The sequence below is a fragment of the Pteropus medius genome, unplaced genomic scaffold, assembly GCF_902729225.1.
Source record: "Pteropus medius unplaced genomic scaffold, Ma_sr-lr_union100, whole genome shotgun sequence".
NCBI lineage: Eukaryota > Metazoa > Chordata > Mammalia > Chiroptera > Pteropodidae > Pteropus > Pteropus medius.
This window is the reverse complement of record NW_024344434.1, coordinates 2,024,499-2,040,311: the sequence shown is the minus strand read 5'-3', so window position 1 is coordinate 2,040,311 and position 15,813 is coordinate 2,024,499.

Sequence of the window (15,813 nt, the reverse complement as noted above, 5' to 3'; positions counted from 1 at the left end):
TCAGAAATAGATTTTTTAAAAATTCTATAGTCAATATTATTTACACCAAGAACAATTCCAGATAATAGCTTTCAAGAAGCCAGGTCTTACTATGGCCTTACTCATGACTCTTCATTACATAGCTTAGCCTGAGGCCTGCCACATAGCAGTTGCTTAGTTAATGTTTATTGAACAAAAATGGAGTGGTTTTTGATCTGAAGCAGTTTAAAGTAGGGTTTTGACGTCTAATTTGATTTTAAATAAAAACTCAGAAAATTCAGCCTAGCATCAGGTGATACCCTTGGCCTTGAAGAGAATATCTCTTAGGTAAGCCCCAACTTCTGATGCATTGCTAAATAGCCAACTTAATCAGAACACCTTTCTCAAAGCCCACATGATGAGCAGTGACATGCTAATTGAAATGTACTTTCCCCAGTGAACCACTTAACAATTTATATAAATATCAAAGCCCTGGGCTTTACTGTCAGTCTTTGTTTTGGAATGAGAAATTTATAAAAAACATATGTTTCCAACTGTCATTGACAGAGTGTTCTGAAAATATGGCCACTGAATCACATCCGACTTTTCTTTCTGCAGACACCGAACTAGTCAGGGTACATTTCTCTGTTAATAACATCTCCTTTCAGAAGAAATCTACTCCACACTGGGGTTTCATTACTAAATTCTGAGGAGCTGTTGATAATGGAGGTGGTGTTTAGGGAAAGAATGGCTGGAGAGAAAGAGCTAATATATTTGAAATTCTAATTCTGGCAGATGAGAAAAGGGAAGCAATTGTGAGAGAAACTACTGATTTTGTTGTTGGCTTGGCAATCTAAATGAATAATACTGTCTTCTCTGGTAGCCATTAGACACGAATCCGTGTACCCTTCACAGGCATAGTTCTGTGATTGTAAGTGAAATCCTTCTTGAATATGGAGACCTTCCTGTTTGAGTTGGAATAGGGACCGTCAGACCGCGATTGTAAGTCTGGCTTGCAGAAGGACTTGGGAGTTGAGCTGAAAGTGTGAAATCCTACAATAACTGTATCATTGTGCCAGACAGAGACTCTTTTGTCTTCTTAAGCTATCCGACTTTCCCATAGGGTTTCTTTCCCCAAACATGCCTCAAATGGTGTTGCTTAATGAAAAATGTCACTCAGGACGAGGTAGCTTTCACCAACAACCGTACATGGTGGACATTCTAGTAATTCTAGTCATATGGGAGAGCAAGACAGGCTTAGACAGCTTGGGAAAATAAGTTCTGAGAGTGGCACCCAAAGAATGGCCCGGCTGGTGGGGCAGAGGGAATGGGTCATATGTCAGTCTGTGTCCTCTACAAGCTTCCTCAATCCATCTCGAAAATGCCACAGACCCTGAAACCCATGCAATTGTTTTGCTTCTAGTCTACATATAAATCTTTTAATTGCATGTCCTAAGCCTTAAGACATTTATGTGGAATTGTTTTGGAGAAAAAAAGGAAGGAAGAAAGAAACTTCTGCTGGCAGCCAATCTGCATTTCATTTCAATTTAGATAGTTTTGCTATACATTTTTTTCCCAAGGTTTCCTGGATTTCAATAATATATCTTTCATCACCAGATCACCAAAAACTGGTTGTGCTGAGCTGTCCCTGGGGCTTTGGAGTGGATATCAGGGATTACTTTATAACTGGGAACTTATGAATTGTATTGGGTTTACAAATGACTTGTTTTTCCCAGTTTAATGGTTAAACCATGAAACTGATAACTTATTCGTGGAAGGATATGTGCGTGATATGTTAATGGGTCTTTTAGAACAGGATTGAAAAACAATCAACGCACACACACATACACACACACACACATACACACTCAATTAGTTTTAATGAAGATATTTGCTGAGTAGATGAGCTCTGACTGCCTTGAACTGCAGGCTTTAAAATGTCCATTTTAATGTGTTCTTATATCTTTTTACCTTTGACCCTCCTATTCCAACTACTCTAAGAGCTTTGGGGCTGAAATTGTTTTTAACCTCTTGGCAGCAGTCATCTGATTCTGTAACCTAAGCAAGGCATTGTGCAGCCCAGTGGATTTCCAGCAGAAACCAGCAACGGTGAAGCCCTGAGCTCCAGTGTTTGCTCACCAGCATCGTGGAGGTCACTGAGCTGGCCATGAGTGCTGGGGGTGGTGGAGTGGGGAAGGACAAGTGAGCATGGTGCCTTTTTGAGCACATCTGTTTTATTTCATATCAGTCTGATGGCTGTAGCAGGGCAGCGGGGAGCAGGAGGGGGTCGATAGGTGTGGGGTTTCTACAAAAGATATGTTTGGATTTCCATTTTATAGGGATGAAAGAACCTGTGTTTGCCAAACTGCAAACCCATAGAAATATCCTGGGATGGGAGCAGGGAATTCAACTGCAGCCCTTGGAGTGGAGGTGATTTATGGCTAGCCAAAGGAAGAGTCCAGGTCCACGGAGTGAGGGAGGTGGGATGTTAAGAGGCGGAACAAGAAAATGAAAGAAAGATTGGAATTCTCCTGACTCTCTCAGTATAACATTGTGACAAGTTAGGTGTAAATGAATCAGAAACATATGGATTAAACTTCCCTTCAAGTGGGGAAGTAGTGGGAAACAATAGTTGAAAACTATCTCAGCTGACTGACAGGTGAAAGGCCTTCCTGTGATGGCCTCTCCAGTTTTGGAGGATAGTTACATTGAAAGCTGATAGTCTAACTGCCTTTACTATTCCCAAGATGATAGATGTTCTGGGATTCACTTCCCCTCCCTTTCTGCAACCCTCCACTTCCACGGCCATGTCTAAATTGTAAGGTCTTTTTTATGGTCCTTTTAGGACTATCTTTTGGCTGCCATTGCTATTACCTTTTTAGTTTCAAATAATTTTCAACACAGTGATTTTTAACGGTAATTTGTTTTCCAAGATATGGATTAAAAATTAAAGTTACACCATCTTTTTATTGGGGGGAGGGGTGCTTACCTTTACAGACTGCCTTATGCATCACATGCACGGTGATTTTGGTTAATATTAAAACATTTAGAAATTTGCATTTGGAGAGTTTTCAGTTCTGTTGGCATGTTGCTGGATTGCTGGAGTGATTCTTGGGGTGACGTACGCTTGAGGGGAGGTTGAGGGAGGGAGAGAGAGAAGCCTGCAAAGGAATCTTCTGAAGATAATCTAAATATGAGGTGGAACATGGTTCTACTTCTGCGTGTAATAATAATTACAAGATTTCTGGAGCACTGACAATGCTCTGGACACTGTGTTAAGTTTTCAGATGTGTCACCTCATTTTACCCTGAGAGTAACCTTTGGAGGGAGAGGTTTGATACCCATTTTACAGACGGGAAGCGCAGAGATGTCAGTCACCTGTTTATGTTTACAAGGCTTGTAGTACACAGGAGGACCAGGGTGAGGCAAATGAGATGCCAAGCTCCCCAGGTGCAAAATTTAAGAGAGTGTCCTCAAATTATCTAGCTAAATGATATTTCAACATAAGATTCTTAAATATTAAAATTAATGCAAATAACTTGTTTCGATCACATTATCAACATTTTAAATAAGGATGTAGCTGACTTTGCACTTGCACAGTCTTCCCTGCTTTATCCCATTCTGGGCCTTGGTGCTCACAGCTATATGAATGTGAGAAATTGTGATCCCCCCAACACAGTCATGCCAAGTGCCTCCACTGCCCACCAGCTCAGTGTCTCTGATGCCTCCATCTTGGAAAGACAGAGTCAGAAGTAAGAGAGAGATGAGCAGACAAAAGAATGAGGTGCAATTCATCCAGAAGAGGAAAACCACTGAACCAGGTGACAGGAACCAGGTGACAGTAGTGAAGTTGGAAGGACCAAGGCAAGGGTCAGAAATAAATGAAATGAATAAGAAATGTGACTGAGAGGCTGAAGGATTTGTTGTATATTTGTTATTGTGGTTGTTCCAAACTTTCCACCTCACTGAGGAGAAGGAGAGACAGCCCCAGTGGCATGGGGACAGGGTACCACAAAGGACAATTGTATGTGAGCCTACGGGAGTTGCGAATATTCAGCAAAGAGCTGTCAGGTCCCAGGTGGGAGGGATGTGGGGCTCCCTGGGCGTTGTGGATGGAGGGGAGCTGAAGTTGGAGATAAGGTGAAGAAATGGGGAGTGGGGGTCAGGAAGAAGATATTGGGAACAGGTGTGGCTGGCTCAGAGAGGAGTCTCCACACTTCAGAAAAAGTAGTCTCAGAATGGTTATACCTAAACAATGCGCCCTTCTCTCAGCAAGCTGTGATGTGGGCACTCTCATTGTTACTGTTGTTCTCTTTAGAGATAAGGAAACCGAGGCAATGAAACATTTAGTCACTTGCCCAAACTCAGATAGTTACTAAAGGACAGAGATAGAATTTGAGATCCGGCAGTTTGCTTCACTGCTCTTGACCACCATGTGAGACTGGAAGAGGTTAGAAATGTCTAGAAAACCAAGACAGGCACTTTAAATCATGCTTGGGCTATCCAGGTAAAATCTAAACAGTGTGGAGAAATAACCCACTAGGAGTCAGGGCTGGGGGTGCATACATCATTGATGCCCTGATTTTCCATCGAGTGATAATTAACAGAAAAGGCTCTGGCAGCAGAGAGACTCAGGCTTGAGTCCACTTAAACTCTTTGAGCTTCACTTTTCTTATCTGTAGAATGAAGATAGTAATATCTATCTGCATAGAGCAGTTGCGAAGAAGAAAAAAGAAAATACAGTTGAAGACAGAGAATATTTAGTAATCTGAGTCGCTCCAATATTTGTTAATGTCATTAAGAGTTGGATAGTCATCTTGTGAATATCATCTGCTTTCAAATATTATAACCAGAAGTAATGGTAATAATAGCTAATGTTTATTGAGTGCTTACCAGGTTGTCGGCACTGCATTAGTTCCTTTCATCATTTACATCTGTCTCTAAAGTAGGTACTGTGCTATACTCATTTTATTATTGTTAGTCTGAGTCCTGATGTTTTAGGAACTCATTGACCACTTTAGGTTTAGTTCATCCATAATACATTTTGAGATTTGGGAGGCATTTTGTAGTAAAGTTATCTTAGCAGAACAAACTCAACATCTGCTCACCCTCAGAGCAGCCCTTGTTTTCTCTGTGGAGCCCCCTGAAATTTGCACAGGCCACTGCAATCCCTTCCACCTGTGAGCTCCCGCATTTTCTCTGGTTGCTGTAACTCAACTGGCCAGGACTCAGGTGTAGTCTTCTCATTGCTCCTGCTTCCTTTCTATTTGTGAATGACATGTTGCCCCAATTGCAACCTGGGGTGGACATTCTGTGTCATATTACCCTGTCTTCATCACACCTTTGATGAATGAATGTCCCATGACTTATTAGATCTGTTCCTAGATCATTTCATTTAGCTTAAATGAAATGTTTGTGATTTCCATTCTCGATTGCCATCTCTAGTAGGGGAGCTGGTGGTTCTGTTCTATTTTATCTATGGTTTCATGTCCTGAAAAAAAAAATTACCACTCTCTAGAATCCTAGGGTGCTTGCCTGAGTAACAGTGCATTTGAGTGCTTGTCTTTCTAATCTTTATTTTATGAAAGACCTTGGAACCTATGCAGGGATGATGGCAGGACAGATGCCAGAGAATTTAGTTCATATCTCCTTGGCCCAGTGATATGATGTGAAAATAGCTCGCTGAGTTTTGGAAATGTCAATATACTGAGTGCATGACAGGTAATGAAAGAAGATTGTTTCCACACATTATTTTATGGGCTCATTGGCTCAAGCTGAGGAATAATAGAAATAAATCCTGTTATAAAATATATAGCATAACACTTTCAGGTAGACCTTGCACCCTGAGAACAGTCAGTGCCAACTGCAGCCTGCCAGGGGTAGAGGATGAGCACTAGGTAGGGGCTATTGACTTTAATATTCCCTTGGATAGCAGAAGTCTGTGAGGGATAAAAAATAAGTGGCATATATGCCCCTATTTCCAACTCTCTTATCTGTGACAGACATCGCTAATCAATTATAGCAATCTTTCCCACTTTGCCTGGTTCATCTCAGAATTCTCAATACAGTGCTCTAGGCAGTCACTTCCAATCAGACGGAGTTGGAATGAGGAATGAAATTTATTTGCCAACTATGTTCATTTTATAGACAGGATCGTGTTGCGTTCAGTATTGTTTAATAGATAAAATGAGTTCAACTTTTAAATTATGAAAAGCACCTAACAACACTTCAGGAATGTTACCTAATTTTTTGAATCTTGGTTTACTCATCTCTGAAGTGGAGAAATGACAAATCAGGCGGGGCTATTGGAGTGATTACTGAGATTATATGTTTAAACTGCCTAGTAGAGTACTAGGGACATTCAGTTAATTGTGGCTCCCACAATGCCTGGCTTAGAGCCCTAAGGAACTTGAGGATCTATTTTGGTCTATGACACTGCATCAAGACAGAATCAAACTTAGGCCTTTTTTGGGTATGACTCTCAAATGGTGAAGAAACTCTTTCTACTTCTTTCCTCAGAATCCTTGTAAGTTTCACAAACACCTATGTGATAATATGAATTGGCAGATCCTCTCATAAAGGTTTTCCTTCAAGTGGCCATTACTATTGGTATTGACACAGAGATTTGAGTTTAATGTAGTGACAGCAATCATTTGTATAAAATTGAAAAAAATCTACTCCAGTAATGTTTACTAGAATGTTATTGCCTGACACTGTCGCTATGTTAATGGCCTTGGAATTGGTCACCAACTCCTACTCCATTTCAGTGCATTCTTCACACAATACCAACAGATTTTTAAGTACGAATCTGACTATTCTTCTCCTTAGAGATTTTAAATGGCTGCTGTACCAGTCAGTATTATGGTAGGAAAAAGATGACTCACTAAAATGGCAAACAGGTAGTTCAATACAGGGATTATTTACAAAAGTATGAGCAGAGGTCAGGGAAATCAGCAAGGAATGGTGGTGTGCCCCCCGGGAAAGCAAAACCGGGAGCCACCCCTAGGCTGAAGAATCAATGTGAGGGAGCAGCTATAACTCAGGCATTCTCAATAGGGATGACAATTGGTTGGGGGATTGTGAAGAAAAATTTACTTTTTTATGTATACAGCACAGGTATACATAGAATACATCAACACATACATTCACATATAAACAAATTTCACTTGGAAGTGATTAGGAAAATAAAACATCTTAAAAGATTCCTTAGTGGAGGTGATTCTGAAAAAAGATTGAGAAACACTGCTTGGTCAAAGGATTGTACCACCTAACAAAACCTATGGCCTTGTGTAGAGGAATACAATGGCCACAACGTGCATGAAGGGAGCAGGAAGTAGATAACCTGACCTCACTTCTTGCCTGTTCTGTCATCATCTGCATGGGATTCCCATGGGCTGAACCCAACTGGAAGCCAGAGAATAGCAAAGATTACTGATATAGACCATTCGGCTGGAAGTCTATGTGGGGGCCCAGAGCAGGGTGAGGAAAGAAGAGAGAAAATGTAGAGGGGCTGATGAAGAATAGCCAACAGCACTACCAAGAGCTCTTAGGATAAAGGGCCAAAAATTTATTTTGGCTCATTAAGGTCTGAACAATTGTTTGCCCACCCCACTCTCCTCTCATTTCCATTTCACTTGACTTCACCATCTCATCCTTTTAGTTTTTGAAATGTTGAGTTAGTTCTTGACTCAGGGCCTCTGCCCTGAACATCCTGTTCCTTGATGTGGCACATGTCTCCTTCTCTCCTTTTTATCCTTCAACTCTCAGCTTAAACATCCCTTTCTCAGCGAGCCTTCCTTGACCCTGTGGCAGAGATCCATTCTGTCTGTCTTGGTTTCTCCAAGAAGCACTCAGAGCTTCTTCTTTATAGCACTAATTATAATTATAATTATAATTCAAATACTTATTTATGTAATCATTTGCTTAATTTCTCTCTCTCCTGCCAGACAAAATGCCTTATGAAGCAAGTGCCTAGGACATAGAAAGAACTCAATAAATATTTAATTAATAGATATGTGCCAAATGGAAATAAGTAACACCAAAGGCAAAGAAACTTCCTGGAGCCATTGTGTTAGAAACATAACTTTACCACTTACTAGCTGTGTTATCTTAAACAAGTTTCTTAACCTCTCTGAGCCTCAAACTTTACTCATCTTATGCAATGAGGATGATAATAGTAGTTATTTCATAGACTGGGGAGATGACAAGTTAGTACATGTAAAGTGCTCACAAGACTACATGGGTAATTGCTCAATAAATGACATCGTCATCATCATTAAATTTTCATTGTGTAATTCTATTGTTGACTGGCTGTTTGGGTGCCATTTGCACTAACCAGAGAATAAAAAGAGGTATGTTAATCTTAGCACTGATTCTAACCATATTATTTGGAGAATTAAGAACCCAATTTTCTTGATACAAAATCCTAAAAACAATTTAGTTTTTCTCTTGTCATATAGTTAGAGTCTGGGGAAAAGTTGTTTGACAACTAATGGATTTACTCTTTAGAAAGCAAAGATTCATTTATTTTATTTTGTTTTGTTTTTTAATTTTTTTTTCACTGTTGAGATGGATTGTGAAGGCTTGAGTTGCTTGACAAGTCCTTATTTTGTTGGTTCTCTTCCAAGGCTTTGCTCCAAACTCTATACCAGACAAATTAGGGATGAAGTGGGAGACTGTGCAGAAAGTGGCATCAGGATCACTCTGCTCTCCAAACAGTATGGTCTTGGGACAATCAGAGTTGCTTTCTGTGAGGTCACTAGAAGATACAGAGAGATCAGTTGGGGAGCTGCTCATCACACTGAGAGTGGAGACTGAGGATGAAGGACCGGGAGAAGCAAGCCGTGTAACAGGACTAATACCATGGGATAGGAGCACTGACAGCACCTGTGAGAAATATCCAAAAAATTTTCTGCATAGTGCATCTCCTGTCCAGGAACAATTTAACCAAAGTTGGCACACACACACTGGCTTTTGCACTGCAGCATTTAAAATGTTTTTTTCTGATGGTAGTCACAGGCTGAATCATGGAGTCGTGTGTTGGTTAGAAACTTCCTATTCTGTCCTTTAATAGTGGAGAAAGTGAGGTCTAAAGAGGTCAAGTGATTGACCTCAAGCCATGCAGTTAATGATGGAATCAGTACCTGACCTCCCATTTCCCTGACTTCAGGTCAGTATTATTACCTTCCTTGACTTTCCTTTATATCCAACCTTTATCTCCCTTAGTTGCCCTCTAGTCAGACTCTGACAAGAAAGTCACACAAGCAAACCAGCTTTATTCCTTGAGCCACAATCACTTGAGTGGGCACCATGACAGTCATACAGGCATGACTGTGATCCCAGCTTCCTTTCTGGAACCTGAACAGTGTCAGTACCATGTGTCCTTGATTTTTCTGAGTGAACCATGCATTTGACACAGGTGGGGGCTTGCATGGCTGAGCAATCACTGTCAGGGAGAGAAGAATTTATGTTTGCATCTGTGTCTCACGTCTTTTCACATCTGGTCTTGGTAGACCTTTGGGAATTTGTTGGGGGAAGGGAAAGGAGAGCAATGAGAAGAGCTCTCAGTACTGCTGGAGTCGGGACAGAACAAGGATGAGATTGCCACTCTTCCCCTTCAAGAAAAGTAGTGGGTTTTGGCTATTTAGTGGCTTGATGTGCTTGATGTGAATGGTTCTCTTATCAGATATTAAGGACTTTAGAAGCATCTTATGAGGTTAACCAACCAGATTTATTGAGCCAGGATTTTCCCCCAAAGAGTCACCAAAGAAAATAATTTATCATACATATCTTTAGGAACGTGTCTCAAATAGTTCTAGTTTCCCTTATTAACCAAGGGTAGATTTATCACTCATGAATTCTTCAAGACCCTTTTTGAAATAATGCATTTCTGTATCATCTTTTAGATAAGGTTTTGTTTGTTGAGCCCATGTTGATAAAGTAGATCGTTATTTTCCCTGTAATGCTGGTGAGAAGAACTATGACTCCAGAACTCAATGAGTGAGTGCTAAGCCATTCTAGATTTTATACATGCCCATTTAATCTCAGTCCTTATTCTCAAAGTTACAAGGTCCATGCACTTTAATCAGACTTCATAGGACCTTGTCTCAATCTTATTGATAATCATAATTGCCTCTCACTTTTATCCTACCTCTTCTGGATTCTAAGAACAGAATGATATGCAATATGCCCTAGTCTAGATATACTGCAAGCTAGGAATAAGGAAGAGGAATGTCTTCTCTTTGGTTTATTTCAGCCTTCATGGAAATGCTGCCCAACTGGAAAACGTTGTTGTTAGGACGTGTTGCCTCTCTTTGCTGTAAAAGCAAAGTGGACTGATACCATCAAGGAATAACTTATCTACAATGTTTATTTCCTAAGTGCAGATGGGTTCCAGGTTTATCACCCTTCAAATAGTATTCCTTCCACACTGACATTAGTCAGAAACCTGCCTGCTCACTTTCCCAGTACTTTGAGCTATGCTCTGCTGACCACATGACCTTTTCTGATCAATCCCCTTGTTCAGCACTGTTTGCCTAGCTTAGTGGACGAGAGCACGGTGTGGATGGTACCCCAGTGGCTGGGGTTCCACCTCGACGTGGGTCATCACTCTGTAAAGGAAGACAGGTTTGCTGGCAGGCATCTTTCTTTCTATACGTGAATGACTCACAGTGGCATCTTATAGTAATGTTTTCTAAACTTTTTTTTTGTCTGCAATGCTCAGAAATAAATATATTTTATATTACAAATCAGTATATGCACACATACATCTGAAACCAAATTTTCACAAAATAATACTCTTGCTAAGTGTGATAAAAGGTAAAAATAAACAATATATGACAGAAAAACCATCCCCAAACATTTTAAAAAGGTGCTAGTTGTACTAAATTGATTTTTGATACAAACTGCTGAGACCAGCAGTTTGAAAAACAATTGGCTATAGTACTTTTATGTGAAGGACCCACACTTTCTTTTTTCATTTTTTTCCTTTTAAAAATCTCCCTTTTCCCCTCCATCCCTCCCTCCCTTCTTTCCTACATTCCTTCCTTACTTCCATCTGTTTTTCCTTCTTCCTCTCTCTCTCTATCCTTTTTGAGAAATGTTTTTGGAAAGAGATTAAAATACAAAGTTAGCAACATGCCAATCTGATTCTCACTAAAAGATCTGAAATTCACATTATTTCTCAGTCTATGATTTGTATCCTTAGTCATGGGCTGTGAGTGGCTTCAGCATTACTTACTGTCACCAAATTACTCCCCAAAAAGATTACACTAGTTTACTGTCCCAGCAGTAGTGTATGAGAGTTCCCAGTCCACATGTGCTTGGTAACACTGGTAGTGATGAAATGTACAATTTTTACTGATTTGATGTGAAATTGTTTAAAAGATTAGTTCCATAATTATTAATGAAATAGAAGATTTATCTGACATATATTGATCAATCAGACTTCCTTGTATGTGATGTGAAATGACATTTCATATTTTTGGGCTATTTTTTCCTCAGGTTGTATTTTATTATTAATTTGTATTATTTTTTTGTATATTCCATATACCAAGCATCTGTACCAAGCATTTGTTAGTCATATGAATAGCAAATATTTTTTCCCAGTATGTGAAGACATAGGAATTGCTATTAATCCTTCCCCAATTGTCCCTAAACTATATATTAAATGTGCTTCCTTTTTCCTCTGATTTACATACCATTTCTATCATTTTAGAAAGTTTTATCTTAATAAAAAAGAAAAAGAAAATTTTATCTATGCACAGATCTCTTTCTTAGATTTCTCTCTACTATTATCTTGTTTCTTTGAAGCAATATCATACTGTTTTAATTGCTATAGTTTTATAATGGGTTTTAATATATAGAAGGCAAATTTTCCCTCTTGTTCTTCTTCAGATTTACTTGGTTACTCTTGGCCTTTAATTCTCTAAATGGGTCTTAGCATATTTTTTAAAACTCCACAAATTTTTTTTGTTGGTATTTGAATGGAATTATGTTGAATTTGTAGAGTATTATCTTATGGAATTATTTTTTTTAAAGGATTATCATATTTTGGAACTTTTCAAATAGTTTAACAAGGTCTGTACCTCTATTCAGATTGTCTTTTGTTTCTTAAATAATATTTTATAATTTTTTCCCTTAATGTATTGAAAATATCTTGTTAGATTTATCTTAAATAACTTTTAGTTTTGTTAACATACTATTATCTTTTTCCATAATATTCTAATAGTTTATTTTGATGTAGAGGAATGTTATTGATTTTTGTATGTCAATCTAGAAATCTTTATGAGCTCTCTTACTCCTTCAAAAATTTTCTTTGATTTTCTAACTAGATACATTATAAATATAAACACTACTTTATTACTTTCAAATTCTTATAGTTCTTGGCTATTGCAAATAAAACTTGTGATTATTTGTGTACAAATATTTGGTTTGACAAATTGACAGTTGCCAGATAGGAGGGAGATTTGGGGGTTGGATGAAAAAGGTGAAGGGATTAAGAAGTACGAATTGGCAGTTACAAAATAATTAAGAGGATGTAAAGCACAGCATAGGGTATATAGTCAGTAATATTGTAATTACTATATGTAGTGTCAGATAGGTACTAGACTTATCAGGGGGATCACTTTGTTAAGTTATATAAATGTCTAACTACTATGCTGTACAATTGAAACTAATAATAATATTCAATGTTACCCGTAATTGAAAAAAAATTTTAAACCAAACAAATATTATTTTGACAAAAGAAAGCTTCCATTTCTCTTAAGAGTGGGATGACTGGTCATATGGTAAGTATATGTTGCCCTTTTTAAGAAATTGCCAATCTTTTTCAAATGGTTGTATAATTTTTCATCTTTTCTCACTAGTAGTGTAGAAACATTCCAGTTGTTTGATATTCTTGCCAACACTTGATATGTTCAGACTGTTTAAGTTTTAGACATTCTAGTCAGTATATTTTATTGTATTTTAACTTGCATGAGGTTATATTTTCATGTACTTATTTGTCATCTGACTAATGTATTTGGTGAAGCGCATGTTCACATCTTTTGCCTAGTTTTTAAAATTGGGTTTTCTTTCTTTTTATAATTAACTTGTAAAAGTTATTTGTATATTCAAGATACAAGTCCTTTGTTAGATAGATGTTTACAACTATTTTCTCCTTGTCTGGGGCCTGACTTTTCATCTTCTTAGTGTATTTTTAAAAGAAGAAAAATTTTAATTTGATGAATTCCTATGTATTGATTTTTTCTTTTATTGTTTATATTTTTAGTGTTGTATTTAAGAAATCTTTGCAAACCCAAGGTTATTAAGATTTTTTCCTGTTTCTTCTCTTCTGTTTTACTTTAGAATTTCACAAACTATTGTAGTTTTATAATAAATTTTGAAATGGGTTAAAGTCCCCTACCTTTTCTCTTTTTAAATGTTGTTTTGGCTATTTTAGGTCATTTTCAATTCTATATAAATTTTAGAATGAGCTTGTCTATTTTTGTAAACAATAAGCTTGCTGAGATTTTGATAAGTATTATATTTAACATATAAATCATAACAAACTTTTCTGTAATAGCTTAAAACTGGAAACAACTCAAATGTCTATCAAAAGGTTAATGAATAAACAAATTGTGATATACGATGAAATGCTCAACAATAAAAAGGAACTTTTGACATATGCAAAAACATGGGCGAATCTCAAAAATCATTATGCCAAATGAAAGAATTTAGACAAAATATAATGTATGCTGTATGATTCCATTTATATAAAATTCTAGAAACTGCCACCTAATTTATAGTGGAAGAAAGCAGATCAGTGGTTACATGGGGCTGGGTGTTGAGTCTAGAATCTAGGAAGGAAAAAGAGAGGAATTACAAAGGGAATAAGGAAAATTTTGAGAATGATGGATACATTCATTGTTTTTATTGTGGTGATGGTTTCCCAAATGTCTGCATATGTCAAAATTTAGTAAATTGTACTCTTTACATGTGTGCAATTTATTATATGCTATTTATACTTTAATAAATCTTAAAAAAAATCTTACAGCAATTAATCTATTTTTAAAATCTTTTTCTCCATCAACAATACTGTGTAATACAGGTATGATGGTAGATCTTTGTGTTGTTCCCAACTTTTAATGAAACGCTGCTACTGTTTCTTAGGGACTTCCCTTTTTTTTTTCTTTTTTCTTTTTTCTTCACCTCTCCTCTCCTCTCCTCCTCTCTCTCCTCTCTCTCCTCTCCTCTCCTCTCCTCTCTCCTCTTCTCTCCCCAACTCTTCTCTCCTCCCCTCTCCTCTTCCTAAATTTTGAAAATAAACTATGCAGAAAGCCTGTTGTGCATTAGGGGCTCCTGAGGTTTCCAAATTGTTAGGCCAGCCCTACACAACCTCCAAAAGCTTTGCTCATTTCTCTTTCCTCTATCAAACCCCTTGTTTTGATCTGATCCTCAACCAAATCCAAAATTGGCAAATGCACCCAGAAGAAAACAACCAGTTAGGCGACTACTTATGTCAACCTTTTCACTCTTCTCTGAAATTTTGGTTCATTTAATTCTTGGTTTCTATAACTCTCTAATCTTTAAAAACATGAGTTTTTTTCAACTTATCTAGATTTTTAAGCTGTTGCAGTGAAATCAGTGGTCTACCACCAGCTACGTTTTTCCCAGAACCATAATTATATTTTAAAGTCATTTGCAGATTTATCTCATTCTCATTTCACTTAAGATAAAAAAATCTAATTTGATTTTTTTTACCTGCCATTTTTATCATTAATTTTTTATGTCTATTGGAATTTTGGTTTGCAGGTTCATCTTGAATAAGAATTTTCTTTTTGCTTTCTTCCTTTCTATGCTTATCACTTACTGTCTAATGGTTTTGTAATTTCCTTCTGTTTCCCCCTAGGAGCTCCCAGACCAGGACAGTGTTTTTATTAGTGGGTTGGGGTTCCCATTCCCATAGGAATAAGGAGCAAGCAGGATACTTCTCTTAAGTCTTGATTGTAAACTTCCTCTTTAACCCTAGAACAATATGGACAACTTCTTCAGTTTTCTGTTAGAGGCAGAGATGATCTGCCTCAGTTTTCTTGTTCTAACCAGTGAGCTTAGCACTGTTATTGTGTGTGTGTGTGTGTGTGTGACCTTTGTGTTTTCGAAATTCTCGGTGTCACAGAAACAGACTTGGATCAGTCACTTTTTCAGAATACAGGTTTTAATTCCACACACATGAAAAAAGAGTAATTAACGGGACTCTCCACAGATTTTCTGAGCAAGGGAAACAAAGTTTAAATGAAGCCTCTATGTGCCTTCAACTTATGATGGTGTACATTCTAACACATTACACACCAAACATTGGACCAGATCTCTCTCACCATTGTCAATGACAAATAAAAGGCCAAGGTCTTCAAATAAGTTAGATATTTTTTTTTTTAACTTTGGCCAATTGGTAAAATTTTCAGATATTCTTATTTTTTATATCTGCCCTTGGAACACTCATCTTTCATAAGTCAAGTATTTATTGAGCATAGCACTGTGATCAGGATATGTCTCCTTAGCACACTGACAGACAGATCCTAGGCAACATTCATTTAAGAAGCTCTCGTGTCACTTTCTTAAAAATATCTCCTCAAAATCTCTTTTTTGACTACTATGAAATGTCATCATCACTGCCTTTTGGGAAAAAAACAAAACAAAAAAAACTTTTGTTAAAATGAAATATACTGCTTTTCAAAAATTTCTTTTTGAAAAGTCTAATAGGCACTATACACTAGAAGAGATGAGTTTAATTCAGATTTGGATGGGACTAGAAGCAAGCACGAGAGAGAGATATCCAGAGCAAGGTATTTATAAACCCCACAGGAAGGCCTTGGG